We start from the raw sequence: 7,500 nt of genomic DNA on the forward strand, positions 1-7,500 counted from the left end.
AGTGTCTTGATCTGGGGAATGCGGCACCTGTAGCCCAGAAGTGTCTTGACCTGGGGAATGCGGCACCTGTAGCCCAGAAGTGTCTTGATCTGGGGAATGCGGCACCTGTAGCCCAGAAGTGTCTTGACCTGGGGAATGCGGCACCTGAAGCCCAGAAGTGTCTTGCCCTGGGGAATGCGGCACCTGTAGCCCAGAAGTGTCTTGACCTGGGGAATGCGGCACCTGTAGCCCAGAAGTGTCTTGACCTGGGGAATGCGGCACCTGTAGCCCAGAAGTGTCTTGCCCTGGGGAATGCGGCACCTGTAGCCCAGAAGTGTCTTGCCCTGGGGAATGCGGCACCTGTAGCCCAGAAGTGTCTTGACCTGGGGAATGCGGCACCTGTAGCCCAGAAGTGTCTTGACCTGGGGAATGCGGCACCTGTAGCCCAGAAGTGTCTTGAGCTGGGGAATGCGGCACCTGTAGCCCATTTCCTGCTCACGCCTGTGCACGGTGGCTCTGGATGTTTCTACTCCAGACTCAGTCCACTGCTTCCGCAGGTCCCCCAAGGTCTGGAATCGGTCCTTCTCCACAATCTTCCTCAGGGTCCGCTCACCTCTTCTCGTTTTTTGCCACACTTTTTCCTTACCACAGACTTCCCACTGAGGTGCCTTGATCCAGCACTCTGGGAACAGACTATTCGTTCAGAAATGTCTTTCTGTGTCTTCCCCTCTCGCTTGAGGGTGTCAGTGATGGCCTTCTGGACAGCAGTCAGGTCGGCAGTCTGACCCATGATTGCGGTTTGGAGTAATGAACCAGGCTGGGAGTTTTTAAAAGCCTCAGGAATCTTTTGCAGGTGTTTAGAGTTCATTAGTTGATTCAGATGATTAGGTTAATAGCTCGTTTAGAGAACCGCTTCATGATATGCTAATTACTTGAGACAGGAATGTTGTGTTTTCATGAGCTGTGTGCCAAAATCATCAGCATTAAAACAATAAAAGACCTGAAATATTTCAGCTGGTGTGCAATGAATCTAAAATATATGAAAGTTTAATTTTTATCATTACATTATGGAAAATAATGAACTTTATCACAATATGCTAATTTTTTGAGAAGGACCTGTGTATTAACTGAGAGGTGAACTTCTAAGAGCGCAGTTTAGAGCTGGTGTGTTTTATTTCATTGATCAAAACGCGAAAATACTTAGAGGCTTTGTTAACCACGGACCTTATTCCAACCCAAAGACTTTAGAGCGAGGGAACCGGAAGAGCGGTTTTGTGTGTGTGTGTGTGTGTGTGTGTGTGTGTGTGTGTGTGTGTGTGTGTGTGTGTGTGTGTGTGATGGGTAGTTTAGGGTCAGTGTAAGGGGATAGTAAATACGGTTTGTACAGTATAAAAACCATTACGCCTGTGGAATGTCCCCATAAAACATGGAAACACTACGTGTGTGTGTGTGTGTGTGTGTGTGTGTGTGTGTGTGTGTGTGTAAAGGTTGAGTGTTCAGTGTGAGCTGAAAGCCTCTTCAGATGCTCAGACTCCACCTGCTCGTCTCAAAGGCTCCTCGATGGGAATAAAGGCGGCTCATTGTACATCTGATCGGCCTCTATTGTGCCTTTAACACACAGATACAGATGGGAGTCTCCGGACTCCACACCGCAAAACACACTCGTCTTACTCAGTGTTTCTGTCGTGTTTTTAGTCCAAACATCTACAAATCCTTAAAACAAGAAACATTTACTAGACAAGAAAAAGCAATTGTCTTGTTTTGGGGAAAAATAACTCAAAATGAAGAGAGTTTCTGCTTAAAATAAGAATACATTTTTAAATAACATAACATTATTTTTCTCACCCCATTGGCAGATTATTTATCTTTTTTTAAGCAAAAACTCTCTTCATTTTGAGTTATTTTTCCCCAAAACAAGACAATTACTTTTGCTTGTCTATTAAATGTTTCTTAATGTAAGAACTGTTAGATATTTAGACTGTAAACGAGACAGAAATGAAGAGTGTGTTCTGCGGAGCTCCTCCTCATTCAGGTGAATAGACATCAGTTCCCCTTCACCGCCCACTAAAGCCACGACCCGCAGATCCACCAACAAAACCTCATTCAGAGTGTGAGAAAATCTGCGGACGAGGGGGGTCAGAGCCGACACACACACACACACACACACACACACACACACACACACACACACACACACACACACTCTTCAGCTTCCCCTGTGAACTCTTAACCTGTGCTTTCTGAACTCATCAGCGCTTTAGTAGTAAATGATTTACAAGAGATATAAACTATTTAAATGAAACATAACCGCTGTGTGTTCTGGGCTGTTATACACACACACACACACACACACACACACACACACACACACACACACACAAATATCAAAAAAAATCTTAAATCAAGATGCTTTTACTATATAAGATGACATGTTTCCTTAGTCCCTTTCCCACTGCGATTCCGGCAAATACACGGATAATGCGACCCGGCATTTGTTCCCGGGCCGCTAGATTTGGTCCATTCACACTGCCAGCGAAATACCGTAATATGTGCGCTTTCACACACACCCGTAACGGTCCCGGGTCGAGTCACGTGACATCCGGATGTGACGTATAACGGCGAGCGATCTCCGCTTCAGCGCGGATAGTAAGGAGCTCCGTGGTCTCGACTTGTGGTTCAGTTCGGTAATCAATCCCGGGACGCGGTGCTTTCACACAGAAGGCGACCCGGCAATGCTCCGGGAATACTGCGGGTCTGACGTGCAGTGTGAACGGGGCTCATGTTTTGTTGAAAATAATGTCTAAATGAAGTGAGTTAAAACTGTGAGAAAAATAATCTTATTTCTGATTGAAATCTTGTTTCTTGTTTCTGTCCCAAACAGAAATAAGATTATTTTTCTCTTAAGCAAAAACTGTCGTTTAACTGATCTAGTAAATGCATCTTGATTTTAGAATATTTAGAAATTTGGACTGGAAACAGGAAAGAAATACTAAATAAGAAGAGCAATTTCTGCAGTGATAAAGGGAAGATATGGAGGAAAAATGTTCAGTTTTCTCCAGAGACTCGCTGAGAACAAATGCAGTGTGTGTGTGTGTGTGTGTGTGTGTGTGTGTGTGTGTGTGTGTGTGTGTGTGTGTGTGTGTGTGTGTGTGTGTGTGTGTGTGTGTGTGTGTGTGTGTGTGCGTCCTCGTTCACTCATCTGCCCTAGATAATGAGCCAGATTGGGATCATGTTGTACTGTAGGTGACTGGTGCTGTACTGAAAAACTGGCAGCACTTTGTGATACAGAGCTAAAGTTGTTCTCAGTTTGTTGCGTATGACCAGTCCACCTACCGAAGCATTGCTGAGACCATGTTCAGCCTTTGATGGAAACGGTATTCTGGTGGCTGTGGCTCTTCCAGCAGGATAATGCTCCTGACACAAAGCACAAATGCTTCAGGAATGGTTTGAGGAGCACAACAACCAGTTTGAGGCGTCGACTCGGCCTCCAGATTCCCCAGATCTCAATCCAATCGAGCATCTGTGGGATGAGCCGAACACACCTCGCAACTTACAGAACTATAAGGATCTGCTGCTGACATCTTAGTGCCAGACACCACAGCACACCTTCTAGTGGAGTCCATCAGAGAAGGGTCAGCACAATATTAGGTCATAATGTTATGCCTGATCGGTGTGTTTAAATGCAGTCGTCAGATCTGACCGCGGTATAAACTGAGGCTTTAACTCCTGATGAAGTGCAAAGGGTTAATTTACATAATTAACTGCAGAAGCGGAAACCATTAACGTCTAAAGGCTTCAAGCACAGGTACTGCACTCAACATTATAGTCTGTGCACATTATATATTCACTGAACCATGCGGGATCTAAAATGGCTGAACAATCAGAGCCGTACGCCCCAAGAGGAGTCCCCAATTTGAATATATATAAAACCAAATCCGGGCGGTGCTCACGTTATCACAATATCCCAAAACACTGGCCAAACATGAAACTCTCAGACATGACAGACGGTGTGTTGAGTCGAGATCGGGATCAGATCTGATTATAAAGCAGTGTAAGTGTCGTTCTGTGACTCCTGGCACCGCCCACTAGGGGGAGGAGCCTAACGACAACGCTTCCGAATTATGATGATTGCCAGAATGTGTGCTAGAGAAAGGTTGCGCTGGCAGTCCGCAGGTTAATGAGTGGTGTTAGTATAAATGCAGAGTGTGTTAAATCGCCGGCCGGAGAAGCTTCCACACGCTGACCGTCCACAATAGAGCCAAAGTGCCAGAAGAGCGCCGGTCAGCACATCCTAAAGCTGCTGTACAATGGCATTAGCATCACAATCACTGCGGTAACTTTAGCCAACGGCCCGTGAAGCACCCTACAACGTGTGTGTGTGTGTGTGTTCAGTCTCTGACGCATCTACACATTTACAACACCAGTTTATCACATTTACCAACATCATAGCACTTCTGATTAGACTTCTGTAGACGGATGACTGGGAAAATGGGCAAGCGTAACATTATGACCAGCTGAAGTGAGTATCACTGATGATCTCTTCATCACGGCTCCTGTTAGTGGGTGGGATATATTAGGCAGCAAGTGAACATTTCGTCCTCAGAGTTGATGTGTGTGAAGCAGGAGAAATGGGCAAGCGTAAGGATTTGAGCGAGTTTGGCCAGATTGTGACGGCTAGACGACTGGGTCAGAGCATCTCCAAAACTGCAGCTCTTGTGGGCTGTTCCCGGTCTGCAGTGGTCAGTATCTATCAAAAGTGCTCCAAGGAAGGACCAGTGGAGAACCGGCCACAGGGTCATGGGCGGCCAAGGCTCATTGATGACCGTGGGGAGCGAAGGCTGGCCCGTGGGGTCCGATCAAACAGACGAGCTACTGGAGCTCAAACTGCTCCAGAAGTTAATGCTGGTTCTGTCAGACAGCGGCCGGAGCAGATCAGGTGTTCTACTGGTGTTATTGTAGTTCCTGAACGGATAAATGTGGCTTCGTCTTGTTTCCTTCTCGCTTGTTAAAAAGGTCAACGGCACTAAACAGGAAATGCTTTTCCTCACCGTCCAATGACCATCTCCGCTCGCGCATAATCTCCGGCTGATTCCGGGCGGACGCTGATCATCACAGTGCGTGTTGAGCGATTTGCATATGCAAATGAAGCATGTAAAGGCCAGCTCTGAGGAAGCTGATCTGAGGCCTGTGTTCTGGTTGAGCGCCGCATGCTAACGAGGCCTCGTTCCTTTAAGCCGCTGCCAGACATTAGCATCTCACAGAGACTGACGCATTCTGCTTGTGTTTGTGCGTACGAGTGTGAGAACGACAGGGAATGTTAATGAGGTTCACCGGGAATGAATCGCTGGGTAAATGTTTGCTTTCCATCGCATAGAAAAACACCAGAAATGAGAAGATTGACAAAAGCAAGTGTCCTTGAGTCGGAGGAGACGGGGGAAATTAACCCGCTCAGCTCGCGTTCATCCGGCCGAAGGCCAGAGCTCTGCACACACATCCATTGTTGTGTTAATGGAGGATATGATTTTAGTTTCTCCGAGCGTATGGGCCGTCTATAGGGCTGGGCACCGCTTGAGTTTAAACCATCCAGGAACGTACAACAGCCTTAGATATCATTCACGATCGAGACTTAATATAACACATTTCACTGTAGCTGAACACCATGAACACAAATCAACAGGCTAAAGAACACACACACACACACACACACACACACACACACACACACACACTATGGTTTTAGTAATACACATTTCAAGCATCATAACTCGGCTCATCGTGCACTATTCACTGCTTTACAATCACATGAAAATGCGCACACAGGAATCACTGGTTCCAGGAAATCTGGAACGTGTTCTATAGTGGAACATATCTGGAACTGGTTCTATAGTGGAACATATCTGGAACTGGTTCTATAGTGGAACATATCTGGAACTGGTTCTATAGTGGAACATATCTGGAACTGGATCTATAGTGGAACATATCTGGAACTGGTTCTATAGTGGAACATATCTGGAACTGGTTCTATAGTGGAACATATCTGGAACTGGTTCTATAGTGGAACATATCTGGAACTGGTTCTATAGTGGAACATATCTGGAACTGGATCTATAGTGGAACATATCTGGAACTGGTTCTATAGTGGAACATATCTGGAACTGGTTCTATAGTGGAACATATCTGGAACTGGTTCTATAGTGGAACATATCTGGAACTGGTTCTATAGTGGAACATATCTGGAACTGGTTCTATAGTGGAACATATCTGGAACTGGTTCTATAGTGGAACATATCTGGAACTGGTTCTATAGTGGAACATATCTGGAACTGGTTCTATAGTGGAACATATCTGGAACTGGTTCTATAGTGGAACATATCTGGAACTGGTTCTATAGAAGGATATATTAAGAACCGGTTGGAATGTAATGTGGATTAACCGGTTTGAATGGAATATAGTGGAACCGGCTTTGAACTGGTTCTTAAATGGAACTTATTGGAACCGGTTCTAAATGGGATATATTTGGAACCAGATGGAATGGAATATGGGGGAACCGGCTTGGAGCTGGTCCTGAAGTTGAGCTTAATTGGCACTAGTTCTATAATGAACCAACTTGGAACCGGTTCTAAATGGGATATATTTGGAACCAGTTGGAATGGAATGGAATATAGTAGAACCGGTTGGAATGGAATATTGTGGAACCGGCTTGGGTTAGGAAGTTGATCTGAATTGAAACCATTTCTAAATAGTTCTATATTGGAACAATTGTATTGGATTCGAAATGGGATATATTTGGAACCAGTTGGAATGGAATGGAATATAGTGGAACCGGTTGGAATGGAATATTGTGGAACCGGCTTGGGTTAGGAAGTTGATCTGAATTGAAACCATTTCTAAATAGTTCTATATTGGAACAATTGTATTGGATTCGAAATGGGATATATTTGGAACTGTTCGGAATAGAATGGAATATAATGGAACCGGCTGGGAACTGGTCCTAAAGTGGAGCTGAATTGGAAGTGGTTCTTAATGGAATAGATTTGGAACCGGTTCTATATTGGAACAGACTTGGAAGTTTTGGAACTGGATATTTAGAACCGGATGGAATGGAATGTAGTGGAACCGGATTGGAACTGTTCCTAAAGTGGAGCTGAATCTATATTGGAACAACTTTGAACTGGTTCTAAATGGAATAGATTTGGAACCGGTTCTATATTGGAACAGACTTGGAACTGGTCCTAAAATTTAACTGTTTTGGAACCTGCTCTATATTTTACCAACCTGAAACCAGTTTTAAAACGGATATATTTGGAACCGGTCAGAATGGAATGGAATATAGTGGAACCGATGAATGAAATTAATGAAATAGATTTGGAACCGGTTCTAAAATGGAAGCAGTTTTCAATCTCCATCTCTACCCATAAACCAGATGAGCTCTGCCGCACTAACACTGCTGCTCTTCCTCAGGGTTTCTGTCTGCTTTACCAGAACACACATCTCCGCATTCTTCATCAGGACACTACACGC

At 44.9% G+C, this 7,500-nt stretch overlaps 1 protein-coding gene across 15 annotated transcripts in view; it reads left to right on the top strand.

Annotated features, from left to right (window-relative positions):
• Positions 1 to 7,500, top strand: part of nrcamb (neuronal cell adhesion molecule b) — a 68,127-nt gene that overhangs the window by 20,573 nt on the left and 40,054 nt on the right. The window lies entirely within an intron of this gene.

The sequence above is a fragment of the Pseudorasbora parva genome, chromosome 25 (assembly GCF_024679245.1).
Source record: "Pseudorasbora parva isolate DD20220531a chromosome 25, ASM2467924v1, whole genome shotgun sequence".
NCBI lineage: Eukaryota > Metazoa > Chordata > Actinopteri > Cypriniformes > Gobionidae > Pseudorasbora > Pseudorasbora parva.